Source organism: Balaenoptera acutorostrata, unplaced genomic scaffold (assembly GCF_949987535.1).
Source record: "Balaenoptera acutorostrata unplaced genomic scaffold, mBalAcu1.1 scaffold_439, whole genome shotgun sequence".
NCBI classification, from domain to species: Eukaryota; Metazoa; Chordata; class Mammalia; order Artiodactyla; family Balaenopteridae; genus Balaenoptera; species Balaenoptera acutorostrata.
The window spans coordinates 176,909-189,663 of NW_026645995.1; the positions used below are offsets into that span (position 1 = coordinate 176,909).

At 65.5% G+C, this 12,755-nt stretch overlaps 11 pseudogenes; all 11 read right to left on the reverse strand.

Moving 5' to 3' along the window:
• Positions 1-753: 753 nt before the first annotated feature.
• LOC130706774 (5S ribosomal RNA) lies at positions 754-872 on the reverse strand (annotated as a pseudogene).
• A 909-nt stretch (positions 873-1,781) lies between these two features.
• Positions 1,782-1,900, reverse strand: LOC130706788 (5S ribosomal RNA; annotated as a pseudogene).
• A 907-nt stretch (positions 1,901-2,807) lies between these two features.
• On the reverse strand, positions 2,808-2,926 carry LOC130706771 (5S ribosomal RNA; annotated as a pseudogene).
• Positions 2,927-3,835: 909 nt separating this feature from the next.
• Positions 3,836-3,954, reverse strand: LOC130706791 (5S ribosomal RNA; annotated as a pseudogene).
• A 907-nt stretch (positions 3,955-4,861) lies between these two features.
• On the reverse strand, positions 4,862-4,980 carry LOC130706775 (5S ribosomal RNA; annotated as a pseudogene).
• A 909-nt stretch (positions 4,981-5,889) lies between these two features.
• Positions 5,890-6,008, reverse strand: LOC130706779 (5S ribosomal RNA; annotated as a pseudogene).
• Positions 6,009-6,916: 908 nt separating this feature from the next.
• Positions 6,917-7,035, reverse strand: LOC130706776 (5S ribosomal RNA; annotated as a pseudogene).
• Positions 7,036-7,944: 909 nt separating this feature from the next.
• LOC130706780 (5S ribosomal RNA) lies at positions 7,945-8,063 on the reverse strand (annotated as a pseudogene).
• Positions 8,064-8,971: 908 nt separating this feature from the next.
• Positions 8,972-9,090, reverse strand: LOC130706792 (5S ribosomal RNA; annotated as a pseudogene).
• A 1,939-nt stretch (positions 9,091-11,029) lies between these two features.
• On the reverse strand, positions 11,030-11,148 carry LOC130706798 (5S ribosomal RNA; annotated as a pseudogene).
• Positions 11,149-12,056: 908 nt separating this feature from the next.
• Positions 12,057-12,175, reverse strand: LOC130706786 (5S ribosomal RNA; annotated as a pseudogene).
• Positions 12,176-12,755: the final 580 nt, after the last annotated feature.

The window sequence follows — 12,755 nt, forward strand, 5'->3', positions numbered from 1 at the left end:
TGACCTCGCAGCTCAGGTCAGGCGGGACCCTCCAGGCCCATAGGCGCTTGGGCCTCCGCCCCAGATCCCGCTTGACGCTCACAAGAAGTGGCCCCGGGGGCTTAAGGGCCCGTGGCCCGCGGTCCTTTGGGCATTGGCCACCCTGTCTGCCCACACAGTTCTAGGCGAAGCCCGGCCGTGGCCGGCCCGGCCCTCCTGCCCGACGGCAGTTGGTCTGAAGCCACTGGGAGCCACCCTTGAGTCGGCACGACCCCTTAGACCCAACAAGGCCACCCTTTCCCCCACGACAACTGCCAAGCAAAGTTCCCTGCGCCTGATGACCGGCCGGCCAGGAGAACCGGTCCGGCCCACGACCCCACTCCCGCCCCCTGCCATGGTGAAACGGTGGAGGCTGGGCTTTTTCTGGAGGGAGCTGTGGAGAGACACACGGGCAGACAGGTGGCTGCGGCGCGGATGGGCGCTGGTGGGGTCGGACAGGGGCAGGTCGAAGGGCTCGCGGGCCTCACAATCTTCACTCGGGCCTGCGGCGGACTCTGGGTGCGGGCCGGCCACCCCGGGAGAGGGTGGGGTGTGGCTGCCTTCCAGCGCCTCCTTCTGGCTGCATATCCAGCCAGACGGGCGTTCTGGGCCCCCTCCAGCGCACGCTGTGTTGGGATAGGCTTGAGTAGATGAGGCCTGCAGGCATGCCCGGCGGGAGCAGAGGAAGCCTCGAGCACCGGCGACTACAAGAAAAGGCAGATCGGGAGGCAAAAAATACTACAGCCTCTAGTATTCCCAGGTGGTCTCCCATCCAGGTAGTAAACAGAGCCGACCCTGCTTAGCTTCCGAGATCAGATGAGATGAGGTGCGTTTAGGGTGGTATGGCCGTAGAAGGCAGCAGGGGCCACGGGGTGCCTCTTGAGGCTCAGCTTAGCTGGTGCTGGCGAATTACCGCCAGTCCGGCGACCAGCCCTCTGCAGCACGGCCCTGCGGCCCACCCAGGCAGGCGACAGCAGGCCTCGGGGACCGGGGTTGGTGGAGTCTTGGACGACCTCGCAGCTCAGTTCTGGCGGGAACATCCAGGCACATAGGCGCTTGACAAACCGCCCCAGATCCCGCTCGATGCTCACAAAGACGTGGCTCCGAAGGCTTAAGGGCCCGTGGTCCACGGTCCCTTGGGCATTCCCAACCCTGTCCACTCACGCAGTAGTAGGTGCAGTCCAGCCGCGGCTGGGCCGGCCCTCCAGCCTGAGGGCAGGTAGCCCAAAGCCACTGGGAGCCACCATTGATGCGGCACGGCCCATTGGACCCAGCAAAGCCACCCTTGCACCCACGCCAAAATCCACGAACCGTTCCGGGTACTGGAGGACAGCTGACCTGGAGAACTGGTCACGGCCCACGACCCCGCTCCCGCCTCCAGGCGTGGTGAAATGGCAGACGGTGGGCTTTTTCTGGAGGGAGCTGTATAGAGACACACGGGCAGATAGGTGGCTCTGGCATGTATGGTCGCTGGTGGGGGTGGCCAGGTGTAGGTCGACGGCCTCATGGGCCTTACGGCCTTCACCCGGGCCTGCGGCGCAGTCTGGGTGAGGGCCAGCCACCCCGGGAGCAGCTGGTTTATGGCTATCTTCCAGGGCCGCCTTCTGGCCGCATGTCAAGCCAGACCGGCGGGGAGCGCACCCTCCAGAGCACACTGTGTTGGGAGGGGCCTGAGGAGGTGAGGCCTGCAGCGGTGTCCGGCGGAGGCGGAGGCGACCTCAGCCGTGGGCGACTAAAGGAGAATTTATAGTGGGAGGCAAAAAAGCCTCTAGCACCCGGTATTCCAATGTGGTCTCCCATCCAAGTACTAACCAGGCCCGACCCTGCTTAGCTTCCAGGATCAGACGAGATGGGGCGCGTTCAGGGTGGTATGGCCGTAGAAGGCAGCGGGGGCTACGGGGTGACTCTTGAGGCTCAGCTTAGCTGGTGCTGGGGCTTGCCGACAGCCCGGTAGCCAACCCTCTCCAACACGGCACAGCCGCCGCCAAGGCAGGTGACAGGAGTCCTCGGGGACCCGGGGTTGGCAGACTCGTGGGTGACCTCGCAGCTCAGGTCAGGCGGGACCCTCCAGGCCCATAGGCGCTTGGGCCTCCGCCCCAGATCCCGCTTGACGCTCACAACGAAGTGGCCCCGGGGGCTTAAGGGCCCGTGGCCCGCGGTCCTTTGGGCATTGGCCACCCTGTCTGCCCACACAGTTCTAGGCGAAGCCCGGCCGTGGCCGGCCCGGCCCTCCTGCCCGACGGCAGTTGGTCTGAAGCCACTGGGAGCCACCCTTGAGTCGGCACGACCCCTTAGACCCAACAAGGCCACCCTTTCCCCCACAACAACTGCCGAGCAAAGTTCCCTGGGCCTGGTGACCGGCCGGCCCAGAGAACCGGTCCGGCCCACGAACCCACTCCCTCCCCCTGCCATGGTGAAACGGTGGAGGCTGGGCTTTTTCTGGAGGGAGCTGTGGAGAGACACACGGGCAGACAGGTGGCTGCGGCGCGCATGGGCGCTGGTGGGGTCGGCCAGGGGCAGGTCGAGGGGCTCGCGGGCCTCACAATCTTCACCCAGGCCTGCGGTGGAGTCTGGGTGTGGGCCGGCACCCCGGGAGAGGGTGGGGTGTGGCTGTCTTCCAGCGCCTCCTTCTGGCGGCATGTCCAGCCAGACGGGCGGGCTGGGCCCCCTCCAGCGCATGCTGTGTTGGGATAGGCTTGAGTAGATGAGGCCTGCAGGCATGCCCGGCGGGAGCAGAGGAAGCCTCGAGCACCGGCGACTACAAGAAAAGGCAGATCGGGAGGCAAAAAATACTACAGCCTCTAGTATTCCCAGGTGGTCTCCCATCCAGGTAGTAAACAGAGCCAACCCTGCTTAGCTTCCGAGATCAGATGAGATGAGGTGCATTTAGGGTGGTATGGCCGTAGAAGGCAGCAGGGGCCACGGGGTGCCACTTGAGGCTCAGCTTAGCTGGTGCTGGCGAATTACCGCCAGTCCGGCGACCAGCCCTCTGCAGCACGGCCCTGCGGCCCACCCAGGCAGGCGACAGCAGGCCTCGGGGACTGGGGTTTGTGGAGTCTTGGACAACCTCGCACCTCAGTTCTGGCGGGAACATCCAGGCACATAGGCGCTTGACAAACCGCCCCAGATCCCGCTCGATGCTCACAAAGACGTGGCTCCGAAGGCTTAAGGGCCCGTGGTCCACGGTCCCTTGGGCATTCCCAACCCTGTCCACTCACGCAGTAGTAGGTGCAGTCCAGCCGCGGCTGGGCCGGCCCTCCAGCCTGAGGGCAGGTAGCCCAAAGCCACTGGGAGCCACCATTGATGCGGCACGGCCCATTGGACCCAGCAAAGCCACCCTTGCACCCACGCCAAAATCCACGAACCGTTCCGGGTACTGGAGGTCAGCTGACCTGGAGAACTGGTCACGGCCCACGACCCCGCTCCCGCCTCCAGGCGTGGTGAAATGGCAGACAGTGGGCTTTTTCTGGAGGGAGCTGTATAGAGACACACGGGCAGATAGGTGGCTCTGGCATGGACGGTCGCTGGTGGGGGTGGCCAGGTGTAGGTCGACGGCCTCATGGGCCTTACGGCCTTCACCCGGGCCTGCGGCGCAGTCTGGGTGAGGGCCAGCCACCCCGGGAGCAGCTGGTTTATGGCTATCTTCCAGGGCCGCCTTCTGGCCGCATGTCAAGCCAGACCGGCGGGGAGCGCACCCTCCAGAGCACACTGTGTTGGGAGGGGCCTGAGGAGGTGAGGCCTGCAGCGGTGTCCGGCGGAGGCGGAGGCGACCTCAGCCGTGGGCGACTAAAGGAGAATTTATAGTGGGAGGCAAAAAAGCCTCTAGCACCCGGTATTCCCATGTGATCTCCCATCCAAGTACTAACCAGGCCCGACCCTGCTTAGCTTCCAGGATCAGACGAGATGGGGCGCGTTCAGGGTGGTATGGCCGTAGAAGGCAGCGGGGGCTACGGGGTGACTCTTGAGGCTCAGCTTAGCTGGTGCTGGGGCTTGCCGACAGCCCGGTAGCCAACCCTCTCCAACACGGCACAGCCGCCGCCAAGGCAGGTGACAGGAGTCCTCGGGGACCCGGGGTTGGCAGACTCGTGGGTGACCTCGCAGCTCAGGTCAGGCGGGACCCTCCAGGCCCATAGGCGCTTGGGCCTCCGCCCCAGATCCCGCTTGACGCTCACAAGAAGTGGCCCCGGGGGCTTAAGGGCCCGTGGCCCGCGGTCCTTTGGGCATTGGCCACCCTGTCTGCCCACACAGTTCTAGGCGAAGCCCGGCCGTGGCCGGCCCGGCCCTCCTGCCCGACGGCAGTTGGTCTGAAGCCACTGGGAGCCACCCTTGAGTCGGCACGACCCCTTAGACCCAACAAGGCCACCCTTTCCCCCACGACAACTGCCAAGCAAAGTTCCCTGCGCCTGGTGACCGGCCGGCCAGGAGAACCGGTCCGGCCCACGACCCCACTCCCGCCCCCTGCCATGGTGAAACGGTGGAGGCTGGGCTTTTTCTGGAGGGAGCTGTGGAGAGACACACGGGCAGACAGGTGGCTGCGGCGCGGATGGGCGCTGGTGGGGTCGGACAGGGGCAGGTCGAAGGGCTCGCGGGCCTCACAATCTTCACTCGGGCCTGCGGCGGACTCTGGGTGCGGGCCGGCCACCCCGGGAGAGGGTGGGGTGTGGCTGCCTTCCAGCGCCTCCTTCTGGCTGCATATCCAGCCAGACGGGCGTTCTGGGCCCCCTCCAGCGCACGCTGTGTTGGGATAGGCTTGAGTAGATGAGGCCTGCAGGCATGCCCGGCGGGAGCAGAGGAAGCCTCGAGCACCGGCGACTACAAGAAAAGGCAGATCGGGAGGCAAAAAATACTACAGCCTCTAGTATTCCCAGGTGGTCTCCCATCCAGGTAGTAAACAGAGCCGACCCTGCTTAGCTTCCGAGATCAGATGAGATGAGGTGCGTTTAGGGTGGTATGGCCGTAGAAGGCAGCAGGGGCCACGGGGTGCCTCTTGAGGCTCAGCTTAGCTGGTGCTGGCGAATTACCGCCAGTCCGGCGACCAGCCCTCTGCAGCACGGCCCTGCGGCCCACCCAGGCAGGCGACAGCAGGCCTCGGGGACCGGGGTTGGTGGAGTCTTGGACGACCTCGCAGCTCAGTTCTGGCGGGAACATCCAGGCACATAGGCGCTTGACAAACCGCCCCAGATCCCGCTCGATGCTCACAAAGACGTGGCTCCGAAGGCTTAAGGGCCCGTGGTCCACGGTCCCTTGGGCATTCCCAACCCTGTCCACTCACGCAGTAGTAGGTGCAGTCCAGCCGCGGCTGGGCCGGCCCTCCAGCCTGAGGGCAGGTAGCCCAAAGCCACTGGGAGCCACCATTGATGCGGCACGGCCCATTGGACCCAGCAAAGCCACCCTTGCACCCACGCCAAAATCCACGAACCGTTCCGGGTACTGGAGGACAGCTGACCTGGAGAACTGGTCACGGCCCACGACCCCGCTCCCGCCTCCAGGCGTGGTGAAATGGCAGACGGTGGGCTTTTTCTGGAGGGAGCTGTATAGAGACACACGGGCAGATAGGTGGCTCTGGCATGGATGGTCGCTGGTGGGGGTGGCCAGGTGTAGGTCGACGGCCTCATGGGCCTTACGGCCTTCACCCGGGCCTGCGGCGCAGTCTGGGTGAGGGCCAGCCACCCCGGGAGCAGCTGGTTTATGGCTATCTTCCAGGGCCGCCTTCTGGCCGCATGTCAAGCCAGACCGGCGGGGAGCGCACCCTCCAGAGCACACTGTGTTGGGAGGGGCCTGAGGAGGTGAGGCCTGCAGCGGTGTCCGGCGGAGGCGGAGGCGACCTCAGCCGTGGGCGACTAAAGGAGAATTTATAGTGGGAGGCAAAAAAGCCTCTAGCACCCGGTATTCCCATGTGGTCTCCCATCCAAGTACTAACCAGGCCCGACCCTGCTTAGCTTCCAGGATCAGACGAGATGGGGCGCGTTCAGGGTGGTATGGCCGTAGAAGGCAGCGGGGGCTACGGGGTGACTCTTGAGGCTCAGCTTAGCTGGTGCTGGGGCTTGCCGACAGCCCGGTAGCCAACCCTCTCCAACACGGCACAGCCGCCGCCAAGGCAGGTGACAGGAGTCCTCGGGGACCCGGGGTTGGCAGACTCGTGGGTGACCTCGCAGCTCAGGTCAGGCGGGACCCTCCAGGCCCATAGGCGCTTGGGCCTCCGCCCCAGATCCCGCTTGACGCTCACAACGACGTGGCCCCGGGGTCTTAAGGGCCCGTGGCCCACGGTCCCTTGGGCATTGGCCACCCTGTCTGCCCACACAGTTCTAGGCGAAGCCCGGCCGTGGCCGGCCCGGCCCTCCTGCCCGACGGCAGTTGGTCTGAAGCCACTGGGAGCCACCCTTGAGTCGGCACGACCCCTTAGACCCAACAAGGCCACCCTTTCCCCCACGACAACTGCCAAGCAAAGTTCCCTGCGCCTGGTGACCGGCCGGCCAGGAGAACCGGTCCGGCCCACGACCCCACTCCCGCCCCCTGCCATGGTGAAACGGTGGAGGCTGGGCTTTTTCTGGAGGGAGCTGTGGAGAGACACACGGGCAGACAGGTGGCTGCGGCGCGGATGGGCGCTGGTGGGGTCGGACAGGGGCAGGTCGAGGGGCTCGCGGGCCTCACAATCTTCACTCGGGCCTGCGGCGGACTCTGGGTGCGGGCCGGCCACCCCGGGAGAGGGTGGGGTGTGGCTGCCTTCCAGCGCCTCCTTCTGGCTGCATATCCAGCCAGACGGGCGGGCTGGGCCCCCTCCAGCGCACGCTGTGTTGGGATAGGCTTGAGTAGATGAGGCCTGCAGGCATGCCCGGCGGGAGCAGAGGAAGCCTCGAGCACCGGCGACTACAAGAAAAGGCAGATCGGGAGGCAAAAAATACTACAGCCTCTAGTATTCCCAGGTGGTCTCCCATCCAGGTAGTAAACAGAGCCGACCCTGCTTAGCTTCCGAGATCAGATGAGATGAGGTGCGTTTAGGGTGGTATGGCCGTAGAAGGCAGCAGGGGCCACGGGGTGCCTCTTGAGGCTCAGCTTAGCTGGTGCTGGCGAATTACCGCCAGTCCGGCGACCAGCCCTCTGCAGCACGGCCCTGCGGCCCACCCAGGCAGGCGACAGCAGGCCTCGGGGACCGGGGTTGGTGGAGTCTTGGACGACCTCGCAGCTCAGTTCTGGCGGGAACATCCAGGCACATAGGCGCTTGACAAACCGCCCCAGATCCCGCTCGATGCTCACAAAGACGTGGCTCCGAAGGCTTAAGGGCCCGTGGTCCACGGTCCCTTGGGCATTCCCAACCCTGTCCACTCACGCAGTAGTAGGTGCAGTCCAGCCGCGGCTGGGCCGGCCCTCCAGCCTGAGGGCAGGTAGCCCAAAGCCACTGGGAGCCACCATTGATGCGGCACGGCCCATTGGACCCAGCAAAGCCACCCTTGCACCCACGCCAAAATCCACGAACCGTTCCGGGTACTGGAGGTCAGCTGACCTGGAGAACTGGTCACGGCCCACGACCCCGCTCCCGCCTCCAGGCGTGGTGAAATGGCAGACGGTGGGCTTTTTCTGGAGGGAGCTGTATAGAGACACACGGGCAGATAGGTGGCTCTGGCATGGATGGTCGCTGGTGGGGGTGGCCAGGTGTAGGTCGACGGCCTCATGGGCCTTACGGCCTTCACCCGGGCCTGCGGCGCAGTCTGGGTGAGGGCCAGCCACCCCGGGAGCAGCTGGTTTATGGCTATCTTCCAGGGCCGCCTTCTGGCCGCATGTCAAGCCAGACCGGCGGGGAGCGCACCCTCCAGAGCACACTGTGTTGGGAGGGGCCTGAGGAGGTGAGGCCTGCAGCGGTGTCCGGCGGAGGCGGAGGCGACCTCAGCCGTGGGCGACTAAAGGAGAATTTATAGTGGGAGGCAAAAAAGCCTCTAGCACCCGGTATTCCCATGTGGTCTCCCATCCAAGTACTAACCAGGCCCGACCCTGCTTAGCTTCCAGGATCAGACGAGATGGGGCGCGTTCAGGGTGGTATGGCCGTAGAAGGCAGCGGGGGCTACGGGGTGACTCTTGAGGCTCAGCTTAGCTGGTGCTGGGGCTTGCCGACAGCCCGGTAGCCAACCCTCTCCAACACGGCACAGCCGCCGCCAAGGCAGGTGACAGGAGTCCTCGGGGACCCGGGGTTGGCAGACTCGTGGGTGACCTCGCAGCTCAGGTCAGGCGGGACCCTCCAGGCCCATAGGCGCTTGGGCCTCCGCCCCAGATCCCTCTTGACGCTCACAACGAAGTGGCCCCGGGGGCTTAAGGGCCCGTGGCCCGCGGTCCTTTGGGCATTGGCCACCCTGTCTGCCCACACAGTTCTAGGCGAAGCCCGGCCGTGGCCGGCCCGGCCCTCCTGCCCGACGGCAGTTGGTCTGAAGCCACTGGGAGCCACCCTTGAGTCGGCACGACCCCTTAGACCCAACAAGGCCACCCTTTCCCCCACGACAACTGCCAAGCAAAGTTCCCTGCGCCTGGTGACCGGCCGGCCAGGAGAACCGGTCCGGCCCACGACCCCACTCCCGCCCCCTGCCATGGTGAAACGGTGGAGGCTGGGCTTTTTCTGGAGGGAGCTGTGGAGAGACACACGGGCAGACAGGTGGCTGCGGCGCGGATGGGCGCTGGTGGGGTCGGCCAGGGGCAGGTCGAGGGGCTCGCGGGCCTCACAATCTTCACCCGGGCCTGCGGCGGACTCTGGGTGCGGGCCGGCCACCCCGGGAGAGGGTGGGGTGTGGCTGCCTTCCAGCGCCTCCTTCTGGCGGCATATCCAGCCAGACGGGCGGGCTGGGCCCCCTCCAGCGCACGCTGTGTTGGGATAGGCTTGAGTAGATGAGGCCTGCAGGCATGCCCGGCGGGAGCAGAGGAAGCCTCGAGCACCGGCGACTACAAGAAAAGGCAGATCGGGAGGCAAAAAATACTACAGCCTCTAGTATTCCCTGGTGGTCTCCCATCCAGGTAGTAAACAGAGCCGACCCTGCTTAGCTTCCGAGATCAGACGAGATGAGGTGCGTTTAGGGTGGTATGGCCGTAGAAGGCAGCAGGGGCCACGGGGTGCCTCTTGAGGCTCAGCTTAGCTGGTGCTGGCGAATTACCGCCAGTCCGGCGACCAGCCCTCTGCAGCACGGCCCTGCGGCCCACCCAGGCAGGCGACAGCAGGCCTCGGGGACCGGGGTTGGTGGAGTCTTGGACGACCTCGCAGCTCAGTTCTGGCGGGAACATCCAGGCACATAGGCGCTTGGCGAACCACCCCAGATCCCGCTCGACGCTCACAAAGACGTGGCTCCGAAGGCTTAAGGGCCCATGGTCCACGATCCCTTGGGCATTCCCAACCCTGTCCACCCACGCAGTAGTAGGTGCAGTCCAGCCGCGGCTGGGCCGGCCCTCCTGCCTGACGACAGGTAGCCCAAAGCCACTGGGAGCCACCATTGATGCGGCACGGCCCATTGGAACCAGCAAGACCACCCTTGCCCCCACGCCACCCACTGAGCGCTGTTCTCAGCGTATGGTGGCCGGCCGGCCCGGAGAATTGGACCCGGCCGACGACCACGCTCTCGCACCCGACCATGGCGAAACAGCGGAGGGTGGGCTTTTTCCAGAGAGAGCTGTGGAGAGACACACAGGCAGACAGGTGGCTGCGGCATGGATGTGCGCTGGCGGAGGTGGCCAGGTGCAGGACGAGGGCTTCGCGTTCCTCATGGCTGTCACCCGGGCCTGCGGTGGAGTATGGGTCCAGGCCAGCCACCCCGGGATCGGCTGGGGTGCGGCTGCCTAACAGGGCCTCCTTCTGGCCGCATGTCCAGCCAGTGCGGCTGGGGGCGCCCCTTCCGGCGCACACTGTGTCGGGAGGGGCCTGAGGAGGTGAGGCCTGCGGCGGTGCCCGGCAGGGGAGGAGCCGGCCTCGGCCACGGGCGACTAAAGGAGAAGGTGGTGCGGGAGGGAAAAAAGCCTACAGCACCCGGTATTCCCATGTAGTCTCCCATCCAAGTACTAACCAGGCCCGATCCTGCTTACCTTGTGAGATCAGATGAGGTGGGTTGCACTCAGGGTTGTATGGCCATAGAAGGCAGCGGGGGCCACGGGGTGCCTCTTCAGGCTCAGATTCGCTTGTGCTGCTGACTTATCGCCAGGCCGGTGGCCAGCCTTCTCCTGCACGGGCCTGCGGCCTGCCCAGGCAGGCGACAGGAGGCCTTGGGGACCTGGAGGTGGGAGAGTCTTGGGCGACCTTGCAGCCCAGTTCTTGCGGGAACCTCCAGACCCGTAGTCGCTTGAGGCTCCGCCCCAGATCCCACTCGATGCTCACAAGGACATAGCCTCTGAGGCAGGAGGGCCAGTGGCCTGCTGTCCTTTTGGCATTCCCCGCTGTGTCCACCCACGCAGTGCTAGGCGCAGCCCGGCTAAGTCCGGGCCGGCCCTCCTGCCCGACGGCAGTTGGCCCAAAGCCAGTGGGAGCCACCATTGGGCCGCCACGGCCCCTTAGCCCCAGCAAAGCCACCCTTGCACCCACGCCAAAAGCCACGCACCGTTCCGGGTACTGGAGGTCAGCTGACCTGGAGAACTGGTCACAGCCCACGACCCCGTTCCCGCCTCCAGGCGTGGCGAAATGGCAGAGGGTGGGCTTTTTCTGGAGGAAGCTGTATAGAGACACACGGGCCGATAGGTGGCTGCGGCGTGGATGGGCGCTGGTGGGGGCGGCCAGGTGTAGGTCGACGGCCTCGTGGGCCTTACGGCTTTCACCCGGTCCTACGGCGCAGTCGGGGTGAGGGCCAGCCACCACGTGAGCGTCTGGTTTTTGGCTATCTTCCAGGGCCGCCTTCTGGCCGCATGTCCACCCAGACCGGCGGGGAGCGCACCCTCCAGAGCACACTGTTTTGGGAGGGGCCTGAGGAGGTGAGGCCTGCAGCGGTGTCCGGCGGAGGCGGAGGCGACCTCAGCCGTGGGCGACTAAAGGAGAATTTATAGTGGGAGGCAAAAAAGCCTATAGCACCCGGTATTCCCATGTGGTCTCCCATCCAAGTACTAACCAGGCCCGACCCTGCTTAGCTTCCAGGATCAGACGAGATGGGGCGCGTTCAGGGTGGTATGGCCGTAGAAGGCAGCGGGGGCCACGGGGTGACTCTTGAGGCTCAGCTTCGCTGGTGCTGGGGCTTGCCGACAGCCCGGCAGCCAACCCTCTCCAGCACGGCACAGCCGCCGCCAAGGCAGGTGACAGGAGTCCTCGGGGACCCGGGGTTGGCAGACTCGTGGGTGACCTCGCAGCTCAGGTCAGGCGGGACCCTCCAGGCCCATAGGCGCTTGGCCCTCCGCCCCAGATCCCGCTTGACGCTCACAACGACGTGGCCCCGGGGTCTTAAGGGCCCGTGGCCCACGGTCCCTTGGGCATTGGCCACCCTGTCTGCCCACACAGTTCTAGGCGAAGCCCGGCCGCGGCCGGGCCGGCCCTCCTGCCCGACGGCAGTTGGTCTGAAGCCACTGGGAGCCACCCTTGAGTCTGCACGACCCCTTAGACCCAACAAGGCCACCCTTTCCCCCACAACAACTGCCGAGCAAAGTTCCCTGCGCCTGGTGACCGGCCGGCCCGGAGAACCGGTCCGGCCCACGACCCCACTCCCGCCCCCTGCCATGGTGAAACGGTGGAGGGTGGGCTTTTTCTGGAGGGAGCTGTGGAGAGACACACGGGCAGACAGGTGGCTGCGGCGCGCATGGGCGCTGGTGGGGTCGGCCAGGGGCAGGTCGAGGGGCTCGCGGGCCTCACAATCTTCACCCGGGCCTGCGGTGGAGTCTGGGTGTGGGCCGGCCACCCCGGGAGAGGGTGGGGTGTGGCTGCCTTCCAGCGCCTCCTTCTGGCGGCATGTCCAGCCAGACGGGCGGGCTGGGCCCCCTCCAGCGCACGCTGTGTTGGGATAGGCTTGAGTAGATGAGGCCTGCAGGCATGCCCGGCGGGAGCAGAGGAAGCCTCGAGCACCGTCGACTACAAGAAAAGGCAGATCGGGAGGCAAAAAATACTACAGTCTCTAGTATTCCCAGGTGGTCTCCCATCCAGGTAGTAAACAGAGCCGACCCTGCTTAGCTTCCGAGATCAGATGAGATGAGGTGCATTTAGGGTGGTATGGCCGTAGAAGGCAGCAGGGGCCACGGGGTGCCTCTTGAGGCTCAGCTTAGCTGGTGCTGGCGAATTACCGCCAGTCCGGCGACCAGCCCTCTGCAGCACGGCCCTGCGGCCCACCCAGGCAGGCGACAGCAGGCCTCGGGGATCGGGGTTGGTGGAGTCTTGGACGACCTCGCAGCTCAGTTCTGGCGGGAACATCCAGGCACATAGGCGCTTGACAAACCGCCCCAGATCCCGCTCGATGCTCACAAAGACGTGGCTCCGAAGGCTTAAGGGCCCGTGGTCCACGGTCCCTTGGGCATTCCCAACCCTGTCCACTCACGCAGTAGTAGGTGCAGTCCAGCCGCGGCTGGGCCGGCCCTCCAGCCTGAGGGCAGGTAGCCCAAAGCCACTGGGAGCCACCATTGATGCGGCACGGCCCATTGGACCCAGCAAAGCCACCCTTGCACCCACGCCAAAATCCACGAACCGTTCCGGGTACTGGAGGTCAGCTGACCTGGAGAACTGGTCACGGCCCACGACCCCGCTCCCGCCTCCAGGCGTGGTGAAATGGCAGACGGTGGGCTTTTTCTGGAGGGAGCTGTATAGAGAC